The sequence below is a fragment of the Salmo salar genome, chromosome ssa02 (genome assembly GCF_905237065.1).
Source record: "Salmo salar chromosome ssa02, Ssal_v3.1, whole genome shotgun sequence".
NCBI classification, from domain to species: Eukaryota; Metazoa; Chordata; class Actinopteri; order Salmoniformes; family Salmonidae; genus Salmo; species Salmo salar.
This window is the reverse complement of record NC_059443.1, coordinates 23,302,778-23,316,229: the sequence shown is the minus strand read 5'-3', so window position 1 is coordinate 23,316,229 and position 13,452 is coordinate 23,302,778. Positions and strand designations below refer to the sequence as shown.

The following is a 13,452-nucleotide window of genomic DNA, read 5'->3' as shown; positions in this document are numbered from 1 at the left end:
GTTGAGGCTGGCTCGGACTAGTCTAGAGCGAAGATTATAGCTCCTCCCTTATTGACAGGTTTATTGACAATCTGAGTATCTTTAGCACATTCCTGAATGGCTAGTCTTTCATCTCGGCTCACATTCTTTGCAGAATTAATTGGTTTAAACTGACAAAAGTTTAAAACATCCTGTTCCACAACTCTACAGAAGGTGTCAATGGAAGGATTGGATACTTGAGGCAAAAAATAAACTCTTGTGTTTGAACACAGGCATATTGGGCCTTTGTTTATCATTGGAGTCATTAGACTAGCCAAACATATGTCTAAGTTAAAATACAAGAAGTTAATTCATTTAATTTTACGTTGTTTACCAAGCTAGGGTCATTGTTTACCTAGATAGCTAGCTACATGTCTTTATCACATTTCAGGTAAGACCCAGATGCAGACAACGTTGGAGTAACAACAGTTTATTAATCCAACAGGGGCAGGCAAAAGACAGGTCAAGGGCAGGCAGGGGTCAGTAATCCGGATAGGTGGAGCAAAGGTACAGGACGGCAGGCAGGCTCAGGGTCAGGGTAGGCAGAGGTCAATAATCCAGATAGGTGGGGTAAAGGTACAGGACAGCAGGCAGGCTCAGGGCAGGCAGAATGGTCAACACCGGGAAAACAAGATAACAGGAACAATCGAGAGACAGGAGCAGAGGGGAAACTGCTGGTAGGGTTGACGATACAAAAAGAACTGGCAACAGACAAACAGAGAACACAGGTATAAATACACAAGGGATAATGGGGAAGATGGGCGACACCTGGAGGGGGGTGGAGACAATCACAAAGACAGGTGAATCAGATCAGGGTGTGACAGTCTTAATAACCTCTTACATCTAGACGTTCCGCTAGCGGAACACCTGCTCCAATATCCAATGATAGGCGTGGCGCGAATTACAAATTCCTTTAAAATACAAGAACTTCCATTTTTCAAACATATGACTATTTCACAGCATTTTAAAGACAAGACTCTCCTTTATCTAACCACACTGTCCGATTTCAAAAAGGCTTTACAGCGAAAGCAAAACTTTAGATTATGTCAGCAGAGTACCCAGCCAGAAATAATCAGACACCCATTTTTCAAGCTAGCATATAATGTCACAAAAACCAAAACCACAGCTAAATGCAGCACTAACCTTTGATGATCTTCATCAGATGACACACCTAGGACATTATGTTATACAATACATGCATGTTTTGTTCAATCAAGTTCATATTAATATCAAAAACCAGCTTTTTACATTAGCATGTGACGTTCAGAACTAGCATACCCCCCGCAAACCTCCGGTGAATTTACTAAATTACTCACGATAAACGTTCACAAAAAACATAACAATTATTTTAAGAATTATAGATACAGAACTCCTTTGTGCAATCGAGGTGTCCGATTTAAAATAGCTTTTCGGTGAAAGCACATTTTGCAATATTCTGAGTAGATAGCCCAGCCATCACGGCTAGCTATTTAGACACCCGGCAAATGTAGCACTCATCAAAGTCAGATTTACTATAAGAAAAATGTTATTACCTTTGCTGTCTTCGTCAGAATGCACTCCCAGGACTGCTACTTCAATAACAAATGTTGGTTTGGTTCAAAATAATCCATCGTTATATCCAAATAGCGGCGTTTTGTTCGTGCGTTCAAGACACTATCCGAAGTGTAAATAAGGGTCACGAGCATGGCGCATTTCGTGACAAAAGATTTCTAAATATTCCATTACCGTACTTCGAAGCATGTCAACCGCTGTTTAAAATCAATTTTTATGCCATTTTTCTCATAAAAAAACGATAATATTCTGACCGGGAATCTGCGTTTAGGTAAACAGACAAAAGAAAACAAAGCATGGGGTCGACGCGGGCACGAGCCTGAGTCTCACAGTACTATAACCAGCCACTATCCAAACGCGCTACTTTTTTTCAGCCAGAGCCTGCAAAGCCACGATTCAGCTTTTTGCCACCTTCTGAGAGCCCATGGGAGCCGTAGGAAGTGTCACGTAACAGCAGAGATCCTCTGTAATGGATAGAGATAATCAAGAAGGGCAAGAAATTGTCAGACAGGGCACTTCCTGCATGGAATCTTCTCAGGTTTTGGCCTGCCAAATGAGTTCTGTTATACTCACAGACACCATTCAAAGAGTTTTAGAAACTTTGGAGTGTTTTCTATCCAAAGCTAATAATTATATGCATATTCTAGTTTCTGGGCAGGAGTAATAATCAGATTAAATCGGGTCCGTTTTTTATCCGGCTGTGAAAATACTGCCCCCTAGCCATAACCCTGAGACATTTTCTGACAGGAAGTGGATACCTGATGTGTTGAATTACCTTTAAGCCTATGCCATTGAAACACACAGGGACTGATTAATGTTTTGGCACTTCCTATTGCTTCCACTAGATGTCACCAGCCTTTACAAAGTGTTTTGAGTCTTTTACTGTGAGATCTGACCGAACAAGAGCCTTGGAACGGTGATGGCCAATTAGACTCTGGCGCGCGAGTTCATGTTGGGTACCCTCGTTCCAATACGTTTTAAAAGAGAATGCATTCGTCCACCTTGAATATTATTCATGTTCTGGTTAAAAAAGGCACTAATGATTTATGCTATACAACGTTTGACATGTTTGAACGAACGTAAATATATTTTTTCCCCTCGTTCATGACGAGAAGTCCGGCTGGCTTAGATCATGTGCTAACAACACAGAGCTTTTTGGACATAAATGATGAGCTTTTTTGAACAAAACTACATTCGTTATGGACCTGGGATTCCTGGAAGTGACATCTGATGAAGAGAATCAAAGGTAATGGATTATTTACATAGTATTTTCGATTTTAGATCTCTCCAACATGGCCGTTTGTCTGTATCGCAAAGCGTATTTTTCTGGGCGCAGTGCTCAGATTATTGCAAAGTGTGATTTCCCAGTAAGGTTATTTTTAAATCTGGCAAGTTGATTGCGTTCAAGAGATGTAAATCTATAATTCTTTAAATGACAATATAATATTTTACCAATGTTTTCTAATTTTAATTATTTAATTTGTGGTGCTGACTTGACTGCCGGTTATTGGAGGGAAACGATTTCCTGAACATCAACGCCATAGTAAACTGCTGTTTTTGGATATAAATATGAACTTGATAGAACTAAAAATGCATGTATTGTCTAACATAATGTCCTAGGAGTGTCATCTGATGGAGATTGTCAAAGGTTAGTGCATCATTTTAGCTGGTTTTATGGTTTTGGTGACGCCTGTCTTTGAATTGACAAAACATTACACACAGCTATTGTCAATGTACTCTCCTAACATAATCTAACTTTATGCTTTCGCCGTAAAACCTTTTTGAAATCGGACAACGTTATTAGATTAAGGAGATGTTTATCTTTCAAAGGGTGTAAGATAGTTGTATGTTTGAAAAATTTGAATTTTGACATTTATTTGGTTTCAAATTGGCTGGCTTGTTAGCTAACGTTACGTGACGTGTGTGATCTTACACGTTGTTTACCTAGCTAGGTTCATTGTTTATCTAGCCAGCTAGCTACATGGCTTAAGCTAAACTGTACAACACCCGTTAAATATGGCCAGTGTCAATAAACATCTGAAAAAAATCAAATTGTTGCCAGCAGAGCTGGTTAGGCTGTTTTCATGTTATCCATAGGTAAACAAATCATTGGCCAGACGTCAAGTGTGTGCTCTGAACGCTCCGAGAGTGAAACGAGATGGGTGGGGCTAAAGCTTAAGAGTGTGTGAACGATGCTGAATGGGTGACGACAAAGAGAAGCTCTTCACTAGATACCAAAAGATTCAAAGGCCATTTTCTTAAAAGTGAGTTTACAAGTTTATCAACTTTCAAAGAAGTGTCATGACGTTGGCCTCTTTGAGTACAGGGAGGACAGTTGACCCCCTCCCCCCTTGCACCATCCCCCAACCTACCTCCCCCCACCCAGTCCCTGTGTGAAAGGGTTGTAAAATTCCAGAGGAGAATCTTACAACCACATGGCCCAGTTGAGACACAGAGGGGTCCCATAGAGAGACACAGGAAATTCTTCCAACTCACAGAATTGGGGAACCGAATGACATTTGTGTTCTGGAGAAGGTATGGAAGATTGGTGAAGAATCCAGCTACGAACTGGTCCGCTTGGTACAATTTTGTGATACTCAGAAGAGACAATATAGCCATATTACCATGAAACGGTTTATATAATAGCCTCAGCCTTGAGACTTGAATCCACATGGTTGTATAGAATGTATTAATAAGGATAAAGCTGTTTGTAATACATTGAGATGCTATGTACTGATGTTAATGTGATAGAATTATATTTCTGTACCAAGCTTAACTCAGTCATCGGCACGCCCCCAGGGACACAGACAGGACCAGGTGTCATGTGACATGTTCACTATAAAACCATAGCTTGATCTACTTTCTTCAGACCCGGCCTCCACTCCATTGCGAGTTGGCCAATAGGTTTGACCATCCAAGTACTCTACTAAAAGTGAACTATACCACGTGGTTAACTTTTAGACTATCGATACCGACAGAATAAGAACAAGTCTTTGATATTAATTATTAGTCTGCAGCTAAGTAAATTATATCATTGAACGCAAAGACCAACGAAACATCCATTCTATGACGACATTAATGAATGTCGCTTTGAAAGATCCATTCCAACCGAGAGAGAGAGAAAGAGAGAGAGCGAGAACTCTCCAACCGAACGACGCTTCAACAAGGATCCCGACGACACACTGAGCGCAAATATATACTGCCCCAAAAAATAAAGGGAACACTTAAACAACACATCCAAGATCTGAATGAAAGAAATTATCTTAGTAAAGACTTTTTTCTTTACATAGTTGAATGTGCTGACAATAAAATCACACAAAAATAATCAATGGAAATCCAATTTATCAACCCATGGAGGTCTGGATTTGGAGTCACACTCAAAATTAAAGTGGAAAACCACACTACAGGCTGATCCAACTTTGATGTAATGTCCTTAAAACAAGTCAAAATGAGGCTCAGTAGTGTGTGTGGCCTCCACGTGCCTGTATGACCTCCCTACAACGCCTGGGCATGCTCCTGATGAGGTGGCGGATGGTCTCCTGAGGGATCTCCTCCCAGACCTGGACTAAAGCATCCGCCAACTCCTGGACAGTCTGTGGTGCAACGTGGCGTTGGTGGATGGAGCGAGACATGATGTCCCAGATGTTCTCAATTGGATTCAGGTCTGGGGAATGGGCGGGCCAGTCCATAGCATCAATGCCTTCCTCTTGCAGGAAGTGCTGACACACTCCAGCCACATGAGGTCTAGCATTGTCTTGCATTAGGAGGAACCCAGGGCCAACCGCACCAGCATATGGTCTCACAAGGGGTCTGAGGATCTCATCTCGGTACCTAATGGCAGTCAGGCTACCTCTGGCGAGCACATGGAGGTCTGTGCGGCCCCCCAAAGAAATGCCACCCACACCATGACTGACCCAACGCCAAACCGGTCATGCTGGAGGATGTTGCAGGCAGCAGAACGTTCTCCACGGCGTCTCCAGACTCTGTCACGTCTGTCATGTGCTCAGTGTGAACATGCTTTCATCTGTGAAGAGCACAGGGCGCCAGTGGCGAATTTGCCAATCTTGGTGTTCTCTGGCAAATGCCAAACGTCCTGCACGGTGTTGGGCTGTAAGCACAACCCCCACCTGTGGACGTCGGGCCCTCATACCACCCTCATGGAGTCTGTTTCTGACCGTTTGAGCAGACACATGTACATTTGTGGCCTGCTGGAGGTCATTTTGCAGGGCTCTCCTGCTCCTCCTTGCACAAAGGCGGAGGTAGCTGTCCTGCTGCTGGGTTGTTGCCCTCCTACGGCCTCCTCCATGTCTCCTGATGTACTGGCCTGTCTCCTGGTAGCGCCTCCATGCTCTGGACAATACGCTGACAGACACAGCAAACCTTCTTGCCACAGCTCGCATTGATGTGCCATCCTGGATGAGCTGCACTACCTGAGCCACTTGTGTGGGTTGTAGACTCCGTCTCATGCTACCACTAGAGTGAAAGCACCGCCAGCATTCAAAAGTGACCAAAACATCAGCCAGGAAGAATAAGAACTGAGAAGTGGTCTGTGGTTACCACCTGCAGAACCACTCCTTTATTGGGGGTGTCTTGCTAATTGCCTATAATTTCCACCTGTTGTCTATTCCATTTGCACAACAGCATGTGAAATTTATTGTCAATCAGTGTTGCTTCCTAAGTGGACAGTTTGATTTCACAGAAGTGTGATTGACTTGGAGTTACATTGTGTTGTTTAAGTTTTCCCTTTATTTTTTTTGAGCAGTGTATATTGATTGCAATTGTTCCCGAATGAGTGAGCGTTCAATTGTCAATTGTTAATATTAAAGAACTCTGTGTACCTCCTCAGCTGAACATTTTATGACCCATTGTTCTACAAGACACCAGCCATGCCTGTTTTAGACCACTAGGGCACATTACTCTACCAATTCTTTGTGACGATAATTACTGTTTGTATACTTTATGTGAATTACTTAGTTTAGTAAATAAATGATTTTAAGACAATTGATGTATGGATGACTCTTAGTAAAGACTGGGTTCGTGCAGATACAACAATTTACGACGTTTGGAATGAGACTGGACGCGAGGTAAAATACACCATTCAAACCAGAAGATAATCGGCCTATACTATAATAGAATAGAATATATAATATAGGAAAGTTATATTAGGAAAATTATAACTTTGTAATCTGAATATTTTCCTTGGTGCCCCGATCTCCTAGTTAATTACAATTAAACGATTAATCAGTTTAATCGCGTGATAATAATTACAGGGAGTTAATTGATAAACATGTCTTCAGTTTAATGGTACCCCAAAGACACGACAGAAGTAAATGATATACCATTTTGTAGCTCTGAGTCTCTACTTTTATCCAATGTAAAAAACAATTTCATATTTTGCTACATAAGACCAAATCCAGGTGGTGAGTCACATATACAGTATCATTAGGCAATACTGTATGTTCCATCACATGTCAAGGCTTTTGATTTTTGATAGAATTTTTGTTTTCTTACTACAAAATGTTCATACCATTAAAGCCCAATGTTGCATTTTTGCAACGTTTCCAGAAATCTGTTCTGCAAACTTGAAATTCATAAAAATATTATTTTCATAATCAGAGGCCCATTACAAGTATTTCTGAAGGGGAATACATTATTTTCCTAATTTGGATCTATGCTTGGGTCTCACAGGGTTAACACAGTAAACATGTTGTATCTTACTGTACTTAGCTCCTAAGTTAATAATTAGCAAAAAAAACAACATCAAAATCTGTCTGATTAAGCTAGAGTTATGTTTTTTTTGCATGGGCTGTGTCTTCCGCATCTGCGGTGGCAGAGCTACAGTGGTGTTTGTTAGACCATGAGACATCCCGAAAATCGGTCTTCTCACGAAAACGTCTGCAGAGTTTGAATGGATCGGGCTAGAACAAGCTTCATGGTACTCGTCTGAAGTCGGGACCTGCTGATGTGCCAACTTCTGTCTGTAGCGTCCGAACGGTTTGGGCTACAAACTCATATGACCCCACCATATAAAGCTGAGCTCTTCTGCATGGCACAGCTCCTGAAGTGCTCATTTCAGCTATGTTAATGAAAGATGTGTGCAAATACAGCTAAACACTATACTGTGTGGCATTGGATCAGTCAACTAAGCAAATAGGAAGTAGTTATTCTGTTTTTAACACACAAAGCCAGTCTCCAATGTGGTGATAATTGCCACTGCAACACATTTTATGGAGTTTAACAGTACATTTATTCCGTGCTGCCCTCAAACCAAAGCACTCAGACTGTTTTTATTTATAGTCTGTTTTCAACTTGTCAATTTTAAATACTTTTTAAAGTTTTTAATTTTCTAATAACAGTTTGAATTGAGGTGTGTTCCGCCTCATTCATTCACATAGAAGTAGTCATTTTTACTTTTGCGGACCAATACATTTTTTTGACGTTTCTGACCCGGACAAAATTCCCCAAAACACTTCTCAAATGTTTGTGCAGTTCAAGTCTGCAGACATTTGCTCATCTGCCGTCCTACATGTCCATATTTTACATCTGTTGCCTGCATCGCAATCAAAGTTGATTTCGTTACCAATAATAACTTTGGAAATGTGTGCGTTTCTATCAAAGTAAGTGCCTTATTACGTTATAATAGTTTCTGCATGTCGTGTTATGTCGTTTCTACTGTAGCATAATGTTTTTGTGTATATTCCTTATAACCGTGGACACGCGATGTAATGTTACTCATTTCATAACATTTATGGTGTTATACTCAATGCTTAGGTAGCTAGCTACATTCTTCTATTAGCTCTGGAAAACAATGCTAATTGCGTCAGGGAAGTATTAGCATGTGTTGTATTTTGAAGCTACCCTGGCCTTATGACTCCCAAGTGGCACTACGTCTCAGTGCTAGAGGCGTCACTACAGGCACCCATCTTCAAATCCAGACTGTGTTTCTATCAAAGTAAGTGTCTTATTACGTTATAATAGTTTGTGTGTCGTGTTATACCATTTCTACTGTAGCTCACTGTGTGTATGGAGCACAATATATTTGTGTCTATTCCTTATAACCATGGACACGCGAGGTAACGTTACTCACCTTTTATGGTGTTATATTCAATCGTGCTTATGTAGCTAGTTACATTCTTCTATTATCTCTGTAAAACAATGCTAAATGTGTCAGACGTATTGGCATGTTGTATTTTGAAGCTACCCTGGAAAAATTCAAAAATATCTTATACCACTTGGTCATTTTCTGAGTGCATTCCACAAAGCTGTTTATCATGTCAGCCTTATCCACTGCCCCCATTTTGAGGTTATAGTCAAGCACGCAGTCTGGTTTGATGTTTCTCTGTCTGGTTTGTTTCTCTCTCCTGTCAGGTGGTCCACCTTCCCTGTGGCCGACATGGTTGCTGTATGGACAGTGGAGAGGACATGGACGTCTCGTTTGTCATGGCACTTTACTGCCAGCTGTTAACATTTCTTATTTTGTATAACGGGTCATTTAGGATGGCAGTACCGTTGTTGATGAAATGCAGTCATAGCAGCAGAACTAGAAAGCAGTCTTGGGAAAAGAGGGTGGCAAAGAAGTGAGTTGCAGACATAGGATCTCTGCTCCAGTATTCTCTTAGGGAGTTCTTCTTTATTATCCCCATGAGAAGGACTGTCACCAGGAATGCATACATTTCACTAATTGTGGTTCTCTCCCCCCCACTCCTGGCTCTCTCTTCTCCTGTAGCTCCAAGGCATAGCGATTGGTCTCTACTATGTCTCCCACCAACTCCTCTGTCAGAAACAACTTGAAGCACTCTGCCTCAGATGGAAATGGCAAGGGGCGTTGCACTCCAGACTGGGACTCATCAACACAAACAGCAGTGAAATGCTGGCAGCCTTCCAGCTACCACAGAACTCCTGTACTTCATCCACTATCGGTCTGCCTCCACCACCACCAGCATCTTCAAAGGGAACTGGGACTTTGTCAGTGGACAAGGGGTCCTCAGACAAGGGGTCCTCTGTCACTGTCAGAATCTGATTCCTGACTTTCTTTAAATCCCCAGAATTTCTGCATTTCTGAGTTGTCTCCTTATGAAAGACATTGCTAATGCTACAGCTTAGCTCATTAGCTACATACATAAACAACAACACTGAGTGGCTCAGAGTGTGAGTGAGAGGTTACCATGATTGACTGCCTGCACGCGCCATTTGTATCAATAAATCATTATCAGAAAATGTTTTGTGTGGTATTATTGATATATTTACTATTTTATTCACGTTTTTCAATTACCAGTGATAAATCATGCATTCCGATTTTTGCATAGATTGTAATGGGCACATAGTATGTGTGTAAAATAATGTTTTGAAGGTTGTACTGATTATGATGAGCTAAGCTAATTCCAGCTATGCGTGTGGAGCCATGTTTGTTGACATACAATGCATTCTGGGTTTCACTTGATCATCTGTTGGACCAAAGATGCTATAACAAAATGAGGTGCGTAAGGGTTCACTCATTTTTTGAGAACTTCAGGAAGTGAATGTGGGATGTGAACGATGGGAGACGACACACCCCTTCAACATGCATACTATAAACAGACCAAACTAATATTGTCTTCTCTTATTATCTTTGGTTTCTGTGAGGTAAAAAAGCATGGCTGCGCGTTGAAACTAATTGACGGATTTATTTCGATTTCTATGGTGAGCTCACCCATGATGTGATTAATTATATATAGTAATTGCTATTAGCTAATTCATAGTGTAGTTTATGTCAGCCGAGAGTTAGAAAGTATGACCACTTGTGTTGCGTCGATCTTTCCTCAGTTAGCGCTAGGACAAATGTAGCCTACATTTCTCCGGTTAGGATGATTGTGTTATGCTATAGATACTTCTGTGAATATCTGAACATTGCATCCAAAAATAAACTGCTCACATTCTGGACATAACTTTGTAAGGACTGTATATGTGTAAATAGTTTCTGAAAAAAGTGTGGCCAGCGAAAATGCTGATTGTTGCGTCATTCGAAACTGGCCGTTCTAAATGAGCGTTCTAAATGAGTGTTCTAATCACACGGGGTGTGATCGTACGCTTCAGGGACCACTGTAGAACGATCACACCCGTGCGATGGTACGTGTGAAAGGGTTAAGGGCACGGTGATGATAGTTTGTAGAGTGATTACCTTTACGGTCCATTGAGGTACTTAACACTGTGTTATAGTCTCCTACCATAATGATTAGATCATTTGTTGCCTGTAAGTTCAATAAATTGGTATAAATGTTTTCGAAGAAGTGTGGATCATCCTGATTTGGACCATAAAGATTAATGAGACAAATCTCTTTTTTGTCCACTTTCATATTCAAAAGAATCCAGCTATTAATATCATCACACCCTTTGAGTTCCTTTCTCCATGCCAGAAAATTATTTCACCACCCCATTCCTTTTTCCACGCAACATCATCTAAGGATGTAGAGTGAGTTTCCTGTAAACAGTTTATGTTATATTCCTTTTCTTTTAGCCATGTAAAGACTGATCTTTTTTAATAATCTGCCAAACCGTTACAATTATAACTAGCTATACTTATTTCACCCCTTACCATAACTAGATACTATTCTCAGGCTAAATTGACCATAATTAGTGCTTGTTAAGTTACTGCCACCAGAGATATATTGAAGGTCATAACTAGAGCTTTCAAATGTCTGATATTTAGAATTCAAGAAATAGGTTCTAGCAATATTTTTTTTATTCCCTTGCCTGTTTGCCTGTGAGCTGATGTTAGAAATGATGTTAGAAAATTGAGGCAAATTATGTGTGTAACAAATCTGAGTAGGTTGATGTGTATGATATTGGATATGATATAATGAGTGTGTGTATGATGTCTGTATAAGAGTAAGACTATAATGTGTGATGTCCAAATAAATAATAACTCTGCCAATTTGCATGTTTGAGTGTCTATGTGTGTATTGAAAAACACATCCCAGCATTTCCATAGCAATTGACGTTTCACATGATCATGAAAGAGACCTTGCATTACTCTAGAGACGGCTTCACTACAGTACAAATGTATTCCGTACAATATGTTATTATTCCCCAATGCCCCTATTTTGATATCTTCCCTTTGCTTGTTGTAAACATATATAAACTTGTAGACAAATACATAAAAAAGATAGACAAACAAACACATCAAATTATAAAACAGTTCTCGACAATAGAAAGAGAGGGAGAGAAGAGAAGAGAAAGAGAGAGTGAGAGAAGAGAGCGAGATCAGGTGTGTGTGTGTATGTATAAGTCCGAATGTGTAAGCAAGCATGTAGTTGAGTATGTGTGTGTTCATATCCACCTCATAATGTTCAGATATTTTAAACAGTTCCCATACCTTCTTTTTTTCGTAACCGGAAGTCCCTGTAGAATTTAGTACAGCCACGGTGTTATGGAGCTGTCTCGGAATAGCTGTCCATCTATAAAGAGTTTGTCCACAATGATAAAGGCATGCCTACCATCCATCCTTTGTTGTCTTTGTACCGGATACAGTTTCTTACGACGTTCGTTTATCTCCTTTGGAAATTGGTCACTGAGACCGAATTTGGTCCCTTTAAGCTCCCTTCCTCTGCTTTTGATCAGCTCCTTTTGTTGGTAGGGTTCAATTTTGCGATGATCGGTCGGGGACCCTTGGTCTTGTCGCTCCAAGTCTGTGTACTCGGTGGAAAGCCATCTTGTTTACAGTCTCTATAGGAAGTTTCAATGCGGATTTCATGAATTCTCTTATCGCGCCCTCTGGATTATTGGATGCGTCCTCAGGAATACCCGAAAAAATTGATTTTCCCACATGCTACGACTTTGTATGTCTAGTAGTGTCTCCTTCATCACCCTGTTTTCCCTGAGTAGACAATCCATGTTGGAATCGTGTATTTTTACCTTGGCTGTGAGTGTCTTGTTTTCTCTTTGGAGCTTGAGAATTTCACTCTGGCTGAACTCCAAACTCCCCCTCAGCCCTGCTACCTCCTCACACAACTTTTCCATTGTTGCATGGATTTAAGCCAGAGCACTAGCCTCTACCTCAATGGTAAGTAAATCGTCCGTGTCTGTAGATGAATCTGTTTTCTTTTTTTTCTCGGGTTAAAGTTATTTTGTGAGGTGGTTCGGATCTTTCCAGGAGTATGTTGTTCTTCCATAGCGTAAAGCTGTTGGTACTCGTCGATTTCCCTCAGGATCTGCTTGGTATCCAGATTGGCTCTATACTGCAACCAGTTGTTTTACAAAAAGATAACAATGAGTCTTTCCCACGACGTCGACAGGTGTCTGTAGTACAGCCAGCCAGCACTTGCAGAATCCACGCAAAAAAAAGGAACACAAACTTGCAGTCCCAGCCGTAAAAGCTAACCGCGTTGTGGAATCCTTAGTAACAAAACTTTAGTTCGGATTAAAATCAATTTAATGAAAAAGTTTTAATGTAAACAACAAACCGAGTGTAGAGAGTACAGTGTCCTGTTGCGCGCTCTGATGACGTCTCTCTCTCGTCTCATCTGCACTTGTGTTAGTGTCTGTACACTTTTGTGTATATGAAAGTCTGTCTTCTATTGTATGTTTCTGAGTTTCAGGCTGAGCACCTATTGGTTTGTGAGTTATATCTCTTAGGTCGTTCCATGAATAGCGCTTTTTTGTTCGTGTAATTTTTAAAAGAATAAGGGCTCTATTCAATCTGCATCGCAGAAGTTCAGCTTTACAGCGTGATTGAAATTTAAAGGCAATGTTCCCACTTTAGTAGAGACTGCATTCAGCGTGAACACTGTATATGTTGTCTCAATGGAAAAACGAACCTTTACATTTCTAGTACAGAATCTTTATGGATTGAATAAAGACCCAACTATTTATTTCACCTAATTTTAACATTCTGTCATTAAGAGCACG

The 13,452-nt window shown here is 40.6% G+C and overlaps 1 protein-coding gene and 1 long non-coding RNA gene across 2 annotated transcripts in view; one reads left to right on the top strand and one right to left on the bottom strand.

Annotated features, from left to right (window-relative positions):
- Positions 1-13,055, bottom strand: part of LOC123728690 (uncharacterized) — a 37,015-nt gene extending 23,960 nt beyond the window's left edge. Inside the window, exon 1 of the transcript XR_006760311.1 lies at positions 11,921-13,055. The gene's annotated coding sequence lies outside the window, so the exon portion shown is untranslated. The remainder of the gene's footprint in view (positions 1-11,920) is intronic.
- Positions 7,243-9,289, top strand: LOC106577026 (uncharacterized). The gene is made up of 3 exons (XR_006760312.1): positions 7,243-8,186; positions 8,424-8,521; positions 8,938-9,289. It is a non-coding gene; the product is annotated as an uncharacterized lncRNA (long non-coding RNA).
- Positions 13,056-13,452: the final 397 nt, after the last annotated feature.